Below are 12,268 nucleotides of genomic sequence, written 5' to 3' on the forward strand. Positions count from 1 at the left end.
ATAGAATGAGTATCATCTGGCGAGAGATAAAGGGCAGGGGGACACTGTGCATTCCTTCTAGTGCTTCCTAACAGAACGTTTATCTCTCGCCCCTAATAAAACACCGGTTCAGTGAGGCCTTCGGTCTGGGCTTAACTGCAGAGGTGTTGTTTTATTTTAGGTCATTCAAGACCCCACACCCAACATTTTGAGGGAACACACAGGTATACATATGTATATGTACTTTTTATTTTTTTTTTAAAAAAATCCCTCTTTCATTTTTGGTTTTCACTTTTTGCAAACGACCCCGTTGGAGGTATTGTTGGATTTTTCAAGCAGATGCCAGCTGGGTGCTGGCGGCCTGTACGTCCTCCTGCGGCAGCAGAGGCGGCAGAGTCCGGTTTGATAAATGTTCAAGGTGAAACATGGCTTCAGAACCCCAGGGTGCTTTACCGTATAAGAGCGAATGTTCAGAATTCAGAGGCGGGAGGTGGCAAGTGATACTGCTTCATCCTCTTTCGATAGAACTAAATGTGGTTATCTGTAGTCCTAACCTCTCCGGTATCTGAATGCAGTGTTTCTGAACAAGCCCTGTTAGAACCAGAAAATGGGGAGTTGGGGGTCCTGACTAGTTAACGGAATATTGCTGCAGAAAATACAAGGAAGATACCAAAGATATTAATGGGATATTGGCTCCCATGATCTCAGGAACAAGAAAACAAAACCGAATTTCTCCCCAGCAGTGGCTTAGGGTGGAGTGAAGCAGGAAGTGGGTGACAAAATGCGGGGAAGAGGAGGTCTTTCTGTTATCACCCTCGCCCCCTTCTTTGAGGGAGAACAATGGCCCGGCCTGGGTATTTTGTTTTGTTTTTTGGGTTTTTTTTTTTTTTGTCATTGTTGTTGTTGTTTTTCCTGAAAGAGAAACTGCGGGAAGGCAGAGTTGCTCTCGGTGACCCAGCCCTTTTAGAGGAGGGGGAAACCATACACGCGACCCCCCTGACCACTGGGCAGCATCTTCGAGATCTGGACCCCTCAAAGACTCTCTAAGAGCTTAAAAAAAGGGGGGGGGCGCTGGCCCTGTCGCCCAGTAAGGCCCACACAGCCTCGGGAAGAAATCCTAGCAAAACCCAGAGACCTCAGAATTCGCCCGGCAGGAATGGGGGCCGGAGAGGGGGCGCGAACTAAAACCGCACACTCTCACATGATATGTCAGCCTTCCCACACCCCCTACCACCATATAGCGTCTGATCACGGTTGATTCTACTTGCATGTGTATTTCAGACTAAGGATGCATTTATTTATTTATTTATTTATTTATTTATTTATTTATTTATTTGATCCTTCAGATCTTTCCACACCACAAAGAGATTTAATTCCTTTCCAAGGCGAAGAGTTGATAAAAAGGCTCCGTTTTAAAGCAATGGGGGAATCATATGACTGTGACCTTGACGTGTGAAGGGGGGAGGGGCGGGTAGATTTAGGCCCAAACCCTTGGTCTCTCCGTTTCTGGGGCGTCTCTTTCTAAGGACACCAACAAGAAGGGAGGTATATTTTCAAAGGTTTCCATTAGCGGTTCATTCGTTAAAGTTGGGAACTTGGTATTTTCATATTACGTGAAATACATGATTTAATTATACTCCAAAAACAAATTAAGGACAGGCCTTCTACACAAATTGGAGGCAGCTAAATGCTCTTTTGTGCCTCCAGCCCTCGGGTTGTTATAGAGGCTGCTGATGCATGAGAAGTAAGTGACTGATTTAACTCATTGGGATGCAGGAAGCGACCTGCCCTCTTTTGAAAAAAAGCGAGGGAGAGAGAGAGAGCGAGAGAGGGAGGGAGAGAGAGAGAGAGAGAGACTTCGAGCTGGAGAAGAGAGAGGGAGGGGACACGAGAGAAAAGAAGGAGAGAGAGAGGGAAAGAGAGAGAGAGAAGGGAGAGGGAGGGACAGAGAGAAGAGAACGCAGAGGGTGGGAGGCAGGGAGGGAGACCAAACCCCCGCTTTACTGCGTTGAACGCTTCTGAATTTCAAGCAGAAAGTAGAAGGAGCCCCACTCGGCAATGAGCGTCTTTCCTTGGGCTGCGTGTGCAGAGCGTAGACAATGAAAATCTCCATCCCCCTCCCCCATCCCCGCTAGGCTACAAGATTTTTATTGTCGTTCCTTCTCAGCGGTGGAAGATGTGCAAAATCAAACCTATAGAGATGTGTACATATTTTTTCAACAAACAAATCAAACGGGCTGAGACGCGGATTACCCAAACGCGCACCGGCTGTAAGTACTATCTTTTCCTACGTTAGCCGTGCTCTGCGTCGCCGGCTGGGTTGGGAGTGTTCGCTTTGTGAGTCGGAGCGCGCGGGTTGTGTTTCGGTGTTTTTATTCACAGGGGTTTCCTCGAAGCTTGCACTTTCCGCACGTGAGCCAGTGAAGTGTTTCGCCCGTTTTGGGTGTGCGGGACAAGGCACTGGCAGTCTTGGATGCAGAGACTTGGGGCAGCGGGCGGGGGGCGTCGGGAGGCGCGGAGTGGAGGGGTTCCCGCGTTGCGAGCATCCTTGAGAGCCTCCCGCCCGGCTCCGGGCTGCAAGGTTGGTTCCTGGCACTGGATAGCAATCAGGTCATAAAGATCCCTTAAGCTCCCGCACTACCAGACGGGCAGGGGAGACGGGATGGAATTGGAAGGAGAGATCTGAGGAGGAGGGAGGGGGTGCGAGTACCCCCGGCCTAGAATGGAGTCCAGGGCCGCCGCTGGCCGGGCCCCTCAGCTTGCGGAACTTAGTCTGGCCGGGCTTGGTTGCTAGCTAGCATCGCGCCTTTGGTGGGTCTTTTAGCTATATCTCATATAAAGGATCTTCTTGTGACAAGGGCTGAGTGAGGGTGGCAGAGTGTGTCTCAGAGCGCCCAAGCGGGAGAAATTGTGCTTCTGGGAGAGGTATTTTTTGGCCTCTTGAAAATGTGCAAGAAGTCCGCGGGCCCACGCTTTCTTTGTGTGCCGGGCAGCGCCGAGCGCTTTGTGCTTCGCAAGGAGAAAATGGCGAGTCCTATTGTGTTTAGGCCATTTTCTTCCGGTACAAGGATTTTCCTAAGTTCTAAATACTTCATCGGAAAGTAGTCTTCTCGTGCCGGGAAAAGTGCGAATCGCCGAAGTTCGGCCCCATGGCCTGGCGTGGGTACCGACCTCAGTTTAGGCAAGAGCCTGTTTGCTTGCGGTTGGGATACTTGCATCAAAACAAAAATATGACCGGTTTGCGCAGGTCGGTGTCCTTCAAAGATCCGCAGCGGCTTTTAGGGATTCCGAAGATAAGCATCTGCCTCTGTGTGTGTGTGTGTGTGTGTGTGTGTGTGTGTGTGTGTAATACTTTCCCTGATAATCTGAAGGGAAAAATACAAGTCGAAAGACAATAAAATGTTTGGAGAGAGGAGGAAAGTTTTTTCTTTATTCTTTCACCCCCTGGAGGAAGCCCCAGGGGAGGTTAAATGTTACTCTGCTAGGTCAGTCTTTTGTTTTTTGAAACGAAGGTGAAACGTTATTTTGGACAGAAGAAATTTACTAAGTAGTCTTAACTACTACAGCATATGCTTTTTTCGCTTCAGTAGAAAGAAATACAGTGTTAGTGAAGGGATTTAATTCAATGCTCTTCGTGTTGCCTATATGTGTGTGATATGTCTATATCTTTCTATAAATAGAGTTGAAGAGGTTGGTTGTTTGGCTTTTTTCCCCCCCTCAATTTGTCATTTTGTAAAAATTTCTGCACTTGTTAAACCATTTGTAAAAGTGAACAAGGAAGCCCAGACAAGAAGGTCTCTCACCTTTTTGGGAGAAAAAAAAAATGCAGGTTGAAAAATACTATTTTCTATTTACTACAGTTCTTCAGACCCCTAAATAGAGTGGTGATTTTCTCAGCTCAAAAATAATGAAATGCAAACTTTTCCCATCTGCTTCCTGTACTCACAATTTGGTGGCAAGTATGGAAAAATGAAAACAACTGGAATGGGGGGGAGAACTCAAAGCCTATAGATGTCCCCCCCCCCCCCGTGGCATTATCTTTAAATGTTATGGCATTAAATTGGTGCAGAAGCACTGTGATTTACATTTTTGAAAATGCACCACTGGCATCTCCCTTCATGTGGATCAAGACCATGGACAGCGAACTAATATTAAATCGCTGAGCAAAAAGGACTCTAGTAAAATTTTGTGACAGCAGAATGGGAGTTTATATTCAAATGTGTGGGCAGACAAAACAATGTTTTTGATTTTTAGAAAGAATTACACTTCTTTAGAGTTTGGAATTTCAAACTTATTCTACCAAGTTTCAAAAACAAAAAAAAGAATGATTTATATATGCTGTCTCAAATAGTATGTGTTCTTTACCCAATTAAAATGAGATGAGGTCTACCTTTTGTTACTGGTAAATAACAAATTTAAATCCATCCCTTTAAGATGTGGGCTGTTTCTGAAAAGGCCTTGAAGCAAAGTGAAGATAAAGAAATTTTACTATTTTAGGCTGGCATTACCTGAATGACACTAAGGCAAATTAAGTTGATTTTTATCAGTGACTGAATTTCTAAATGCATCAAATTGGAAAAATTAAATGCCACTTTGATAGACAGGAATAATATGAATGGAGATATAGTCCAGTTACATCTTCTACTCTGCTTTAGGCATTGTAGTCTATAACCAATAGTGCCATGTTATGAGCAAACATTTTTTTCCAAGAAAGTTACAGATTTCTTTTTTATACATACCAGTTTGACTTGGGGTACAGGATTGATTCAATGAAGCTCTGTGTCAGAGATCAATTTATTTTGTTTCACACATTATTTGAATTGTCTTTATTTCTTTACAAAATTGAACTTCACTTAAAACCATTTCATTCGTGAATTACATAACACATTCAAAATTGCTCCTTTAAATTTCCAATTTTGTTTTCTTTGGGCTTATTCATAACCTGACTTCAGTGTGACTTCTAAAAGACTGGGAAATCATATAAAGCAAAAATAATATGCAGGTTTGAGAAAGTAAAATAGTTCATATCTAAATTTTAATTTTGAAATGACATCAAATTAAAGAGTTCAGCGTTTATGAATTAGGAATTAGACTTGGCTATAGACTAAAACTGCAGTTACCTGAATGTACAAATTCTTAAAATCAGATGCTACAAAGGTTTTAGACACACACACACAAACACACACACAGGCACACACATACATATCTTTTTGTTTATTTGTTTTTGAAAACCATCTCCAAAGTATTTGCAAAGAAAATGCAGTGATCAGGACCATGGTGAGGTCCCCGTGGCTTACTGAGTGGTGGCCCACGGGCTCTGGTTGGGATACAGAGTTTGGTTGAGAACAGGTCATTGTTTAGAAAGATACAGTCGTCCGGAATGGCATCGGTGATAAGATTAAGCCTAAACCTAAACCTCGGCCTGGGGACAGGATGTCGGCGGGGGGAGAAGAGGAGATGCAGATAAGCCCTGCTTCTGCTGCTTGCGCACATAATTAAAAGGCCGCCCCTCATCTGGAGCCTGGGCTCTGTCCGGCCTAAGGTGCTTATTTTGTAGTTACTTGGCCAGTAACTACATGTGTGAGTGACTAAGAGCCCAAGAGCTTAGAATTAGGGATCTAGATGAGATGTCCAAGGGGTGTCGACTCTTGTCTCCATTTTAAGGAGAGGCAACTGAAAATGGTGACTTTGGCTTGCCTTGAGCAAGTCTGAGCATTGATGATAGGGCCGTAAGGAAGGACCAGAGAGACTGGGGGCACGACATCTTAGGGGGGCTGTCTTTGGGCCACTACGTTGGCGCCAGGGGGTGTAGGCAAGGGCAGGACACTCGCCCTTTGCTGTACCCAGGCGCAGCTCTTGGGGGCTGAGCGCCTTCTGCGGCTCTTTGGTTTCAAGGACACAGCGAGCTGCTCAGGACTTTGGGAGCCAACATCTGTCTGACTGGTGACGTCAGCAGCCCGTGTAATCCTCTTGTGCTGAAGGCAGATGCCTTATTTGTTTGGCTGGAGCGAGCCATTAATCCCTAATTCTGGATCAGCAAGCGAGGGGGAAAGACCGGACCGCTCCGACCCACCCCCACCCACCCCCACCTCCCACCCTAAAGCACCTTATACCACGGAAGCCTCTCAGCCTCCTCTTTCCTCCGCGAAGGCGCTCTACAGCGATTGAAAACGCTTTGGTTCTCTCCAGGTTTGATCAGGGCTGGCAGGTCTTTTTCCTTCGGATTTCTAGGGCTATGTGTATATGTAATTCTTTCTCTCATCGATCGTTTTCGATTTTTCTTGCTGGGACTCGTGGGTCTTGCAGTTTGCAGGGTCCTAAGCCAAGAAGGGGTGGAGATTGGAGAGTGCGGATGCAGAGTGCGGTGTGAGGGAAGGGTTGAGGAAGGAGAAAGGGGGCACAGAATGCGGAATCGGCTGCACTGCTTGGGAGGATGTTCTGTGCAGGCATATTGACAGTTACAGCTCCCGACGTCTCTTCTCTGGCCGCTGCTGTGCCGCAGCGTCTGGCCCCCACCTCCCGGCTTCCGCTGCCGGGGACCTGCGCGCACCGCCACCGCGCCGCCCCCCGGGCTGCGCGCCCCGGGCTCCGGGCGCGGCGGGCCCCTCGGAGCGTGGCTGAAGCCTGGGGACGGAGGTCCTAGCCCGCCGTCTGGGGTCCCGTCCCCCCCATCACCTTATCTCCCTTGCTTGCTCCCTCCCGCTGCCTGTTTCCTCCCGCCTCCTGCTCCCCTCTCTCCAAGTCCCCCTCCCCCTCCTGCCGCCCTCTCTAATTCTGCACTGTGATTCTGTTTTTCAGGGGTGCGTGCTGGGGAATCTGCGCTGGACTGGCTCTCCGCGCTCTCTCCAGCCGCAGCTGGGATCTACGCCGCCCAGGGACCGTGGTGGTTGAGGAACCTTCCTTTCTCGGACGCCGGAGCCAGAGCGGGCCTTTCCCTTGGGCCGACCGCGCCGTAGGGGACGCCGCGAAAAGAGCCGCTGCGCCGCCAGCTCCTGCCCGCTGCTCAGAGGGCTCCGCCCGTAGAGGTCAACTCCCCTCACCCCTTCCTCTCTCCTGCTCGCCCTCCCTCCGCCCGGCCCAGGTTCCTCCAGCCTCCTGACTCTTGCCGCAGTCTGAGGAGAGCGCGTCGGCTGCGCTGTTCTGAGCCATAACCCCTAGCCGGGCCCAGACCAGAGGTCTGCGCTTCCCGGCAGTGGGGAAGCCTTAGCGGGCTGGCTTTTCTCTCTGCACCAAATCTGTAGCCAGACCAGATGGGCCGCCCGGCTCTCTCGGGACTAGGCAGGTGCGGTTGAGTTAATTTTTCCGCATTACAAAGAAAGACGACCCAGCCCGCCCTTGGACTCTCATCTCTTCCCCAAATCTCCCAACCGAAACCGCGGTAACGTTATCACAGGACACAGAGACTAGGCATATCTGCGTGTTTATCTTACACACGCGCGCGCATGGTTATTTTTCCGTCTATGTGCTAGATCTCATTCCCGACAGCAAGAAATGATTGACAAAGCTTTCTGCAGCAGAACGTGCAATGGCGCGGTCCTTAAAATCTGCCATTCCTTACAAGTGACTTAGAAGAGATGCAGGGCGAACCAACTCGGTTAATTGCCTTCAGGAAAATAACACGATTACGAAATTAGATCTGTACCAGAGGGGTAATTAACTTCGATCCACGCCGTCATTTGAAAACTAGATTTATAGGCGAATGTATGTTTTTAGGTGTGCTGTAAATGGCATGCAGATATATGCATATGTATACGCAGACACATGCATCGTCTACACTTCCACCGAACAGACTAATTAGCAGCGGCTCTGGCAGCTGTGGCAGGAGGCGAGCTGAGACAGGAGCCGGGCTTCTGAGTTATGACTCTGGGGGAGTCCTAGAGACTCAGAGCCCAGGGGAGGGGGAAGGGCAGGAGGAGAAGAGGTGTATTCGCAGTGGGTCAGTTACTTGCCGGATCAAGATCAGACTCTGCCCTCCGTGTTCACAGCGGACCTTGATTTAATGTCATACAATTAAGGCACGCGGTGAATGCCAAGAGCGGAGCCTATGGCTGCACTTGAAGGACACCAGAGCGTCTCAGGACGAGAAAAAGGAAAAGGCAATCACAAGGGGGTTTGAGAGGTAGTAGAACAAACTCATCGTTTGCCGCATAAAGACCCTCAAACTGATTCCAGAACCATCCTAGCATTCCCAAAGTAAAATGGTCATAGTTTTCACCAAAAGCCTTGGAAATCTGCAGGTGCATCCCCGAAAGAGATTTTAGGAGAACTTCAGTGACAGGAGCTTCCGCGGTCAAGAGAGCAGGAGTTCCCGTTTGTGCACATATTCTAGAGTTGAACTGTTTAGAAAGCAGAGGTTCTTTAAAGATCAAGTAGGATGCTTGCATTCTGGGCCAAGCGGCGGAAACACAACAACAGAGAGGATAATAATGTTAATGGCGCCCTCATCACATTGCATAAGAAACCTCAAATGTCTCAGCTCCTTCGGGGAACCCCCCACCACTACCACCACTGTCCCCCATCCCCTCCCCTCCTATTCTCCTCCTAGTATGCAGTCTGCCTTGCCCGGCTTTAGAAAGCCAAGATAATTTCCTTGTATCGACGTAGTCACGATGGCCAAATCAGTAAAAGGAGTAGGACAAGGGAAAAAGGCCAGGCCTGAAAGTTTAGAAGGACTCGGCAAAATAATGTATTTGGAAGCCAATGAAGTGGACTTTGTTAAGGTAGTCGTTCTGCACCTCGGCCTTGGAGCCAAAAGCAAACCCAGGCTACGAAAGCGAGCCTTGCTAGATGTCTTTGTTCCGCCTTGGCCTGCAGGGGCAGGGAACAAAGGAGAGATGCTGAGAGAGGATTCACCAAAGTGGCCGCGCCCGTTGCTCCGGGTGCTGTCCGCGGTGCTGACCTTGGCCTTCTCCTCTCTGTGATGTAACCAAACAGCGATAGGACCCTCCCGCCCCCATCCCAAAGAATAACAGAATATTAGGTAATTTGAAAAAAGAAAAAGAAAATTAAAAGCAGAGAAATACCGCATACAGCAAAACGTAATATTTTACCAAAATAGTCCACTCTAGATGTTGCCACACTTGACTGGCCCTTTTCCGTCTTCCTGTAGTTAATGCAGTTAATGTACGTATATTGGGAAACAGTTTCACCTTATTTAGACTGAAACCCGAATCTAAGCAATGGGCGGGACTTGCAAGGAGAATGAGAAGAATGAAGGCTCCATTTTTTTTCTTTCTTAAGTCATCTTCCTTAAAACAACAAACTTAAAGTCCTCAGCTGCGTACCTAAGCAGTGCCAGTGTGGTCAGTAAAGGGAAGCGCGACGGACTCAGTTGTGGACCTCAAGATTTACCAGGAAGGGACGGGATGGGGACTGACTAGGTGAAACCAAGCGGGAGCCCACCCAGCAGGCCCTGCCGCCTCAGGCAACAAGGGCAGCCTTCCTAGGCAGGTCCAGAGCTCCAAGCTTTGCAGACCTCGCTGATGGGAGGCGCTTGCTCAGCGCTTCCTGGCCGGCGGGAGGCACTGCAGGCCAGAAGACCCGAAAGCCGCACTGCGGAAAAACTGACTACAGCATCCTCCTCCTCAAAGCTCTGGCAGTTGGAAAAAGGGCAGGTTGGCTTACTAAATGGCAGGCAATGAAGATTCTCTTTAGGAGTCGAGGGGCGTATTGGTCAGTATTCATATATTCAATAAATCTTTAAATCTCACAGCATATTTCATTGTCTTAGGTATTGAGAACATTAAATGTAAATAATAAAACTTTAAACATCTTAACGAAGTAATGAATCAAAGAGGGGAGAGAGAAACAGAGGGAGAAACAGGAAATCAAATAATTTGTAGCCAGCCTGAGGTCTCAAAAGAAATTGCTACATATTTGCTTGCATTAGTTTATAAATCCACAAACCTGAAAGATGTTAAAATTAGGTAAAACAATCCAGATTGGCAATAGAGACAGCAAGACCAGTTTTGATCCAGATATAGAAGTGGACCACAAATGGGTCATACATTTCATCAGATTCATTCTTTTACACCTGGATGGTGGAGATACATCAGATGAATCTGAAAATAAAGTTGTGAAGCACAACATGCTCAGGGAATAGTCTCACTTCCTTCCCTTAGGGTGGATTTTATTTATTCTCTGATTTTAGAACTCTGTGAGTTAGGTCTTTCATGTCCATTGGTGACTTGTTTATATTTCACTTTATATAATTCAGGAGGGAATGAATAAAACACACTTTAAAAAAGGGGTGCTACTCAAATCATAAAAGGAATGTGTTAGGAAGCATTCCTCTCGTGCCAGTTAGGAATAGTCACTGGTAACTGAAATGGGTTTAAAGCATTACACGTTATCATGGAAGCTTATTTCATTCCAAATTCATGCAACTGCACAGATCTCCTGCACCCACATTCACATGGTTACCTCATGAAGCAATAAGAGCCAAGGTTGCAAAATACTTTTGCCTTAGTTGGGTTATAATTCATATTACATAATAGAAACACATCTACTCCCCCTCACACCAATCCTTCCTGTTTAGGACAACCTAAGCTTGTCCTCCAGAAAGCGTAATAAGTTTTAAAATTACTTTTTAAGTAGATATGAGATACATTATATGAAACAGGTAAAATACCATTTAAATAAGAGAACACACTATTTAGTGTTCTGGTTACAACGATTAAATCCAGATTGGCTACCAATCCATAATAGTTCTAGATTTTTAAGACTATTTTACTTTCTATTTATTCTTAAATTAATCATCGGCTTAATGTCTATGGACAATTTGCTATGAAATTCTATGCTCAGCATTTTTTCCAATAAAAGAGTTTAAGCTTCGCAATTGGAGAACTTCAGCATAGTATGCCAGGGAAGCCCTTTAACAATCACAACTTTCATTTAGTGGTCTGAAATTAAAGTTTCTCGGAATAATTTAGGAACAACTTGACCCTTTAAGATACTCAATGACAACCCTCCAGGGAAATAGTACGTTTCCTTCCTGGGAAGGAGATGCTAGCGCAGTGCACCGGGGACTTATACCCTGTCAACAATGCCAGAGCGCCCTCTGCTGCCAGAAAGAGGCAGGACGCCAGCTACAATATCCAGATGGCAGAGTCGCCATCAACAGTGAAAGCACTAAGCTCTTAGGAACATTTAATCTGTGAAATTTAAAAGCTCTCATCATATTGTACTTTTGAAGGGGCCACCTGACTTTGATTCTGAGGACTCCTTGAATAATTTTCTTATATTTCTGTAGGGTAGTGAAGAGTCAAATGTTCCAAAGTTTTCAGTCAGTCTATAGTTAAATTTCTTCACACTTTCTTTAAATTTATATGGAAATATGAAATTGCAGATTGAGTTAAAATCCTTTGTGCTGAATCTATGAGTAGAGAGACTCCTAGCTTCTCCAGATAAACTAAGATCTAATAAAGGGGAAAAATTAATTAAAGGTATCTAGTGCAGATTGTTACAGGACCAAGGTAAAGAATCATTTTCTTGTTTTGATAATTAACCCAGATTTTTCTCAGGCTTTCAGTTTGGGAATAAAAAATGAGTTATATTTGAGGAAGAAGTTAAAAATTTTGTTTCACCCTAATATGTATATTCTCTTTATCCTTGAAATTTTTTAAAATGAATTTATATCCATACTTGGCTTAGAAAGATTTCTTTAGAAAAGAATGCACTCTGAGTATGAGTGATTTGATATGTTTGCAACATAGGCAAACTCATAAGAAGGGATATTTGCATTACAATTGAGTTTTTTAGTATGGAACAATCTCTTCTTAAATGAAATGGTGGACATTTTTTAAAAGGTCAAAAATTCTTTTTCATTTTTATGTATTATAGGGTTTGTACTTATTTTTTAAATGTACAGCCATATTAATTTAATGTTGTGAATTTCAAAATTACAGCTTATTTCTAAACACACACACACATCTTTGTCATGAAGACTATTGTTGAATATATCAGTGCTAATGTAATAAAGTGTTTCTATTAATTCTGTGATTGTTAAATAAATCTTGTAAAATAAAGTTCTACTTATTTTATGGTGTCAGAATGAAATAGCTATCTAATATCACTTATTTAATCCTATTTTAAATGAAAATTCTTACAAGAATATTAAGCTATAAAGCTGTTGACAGTATTAAGCTAAAATTTTAAAAATTATATGATTTTATAACTTGCTATAATAGAAAAAAGTATTGGTTAAATATTAAACTAAGTTAAATATTTGGCCAACTATGTAAAATTCCATATAACTACAGGCACGTTTTTCTTCTGAAAACTACTTCTC

At 45.1% G+C, this 12,268-nt stretch overlaps 1 long non-coding RNA gene across 1 annotated transcript; it reads left to right on the forward strand.

Annotated features, from left to right (window-relative positions):
- The first annotated feature begins 1,923 nt into the window (after positions 1-1,923).
- On the forward strand, positions 1,924-12,001 carry LOC116575337. The gene is made up of 2 exons (XR_004279721.1): positions 1,924-2,249; positions 6,778-12,001. It is a non-coding gene; the product is annotated as an uncharacterized LOC116575337 (long non-coding RNA).
- The last annotated feature ends 267 nt before the right edge of the window (positions 12,002-12,268 follow it).

The sequence above is a fragment of the Mustela erminea genome, chromosome 16 (assembly GCF_009829155.1).
Source record: "Mustela erminea isolate mMusErm1 chromosome 16, mMusErm1.Pri, whole genome shotgun sequence".
In the NCBI taxonomy this organism is placed as follows: domain Eukaryota; kingdom Metazoa; phylum Chordata; class Mammalia; order Carnivora; family Mustelidae; genus Mustela; species Mustela erminea.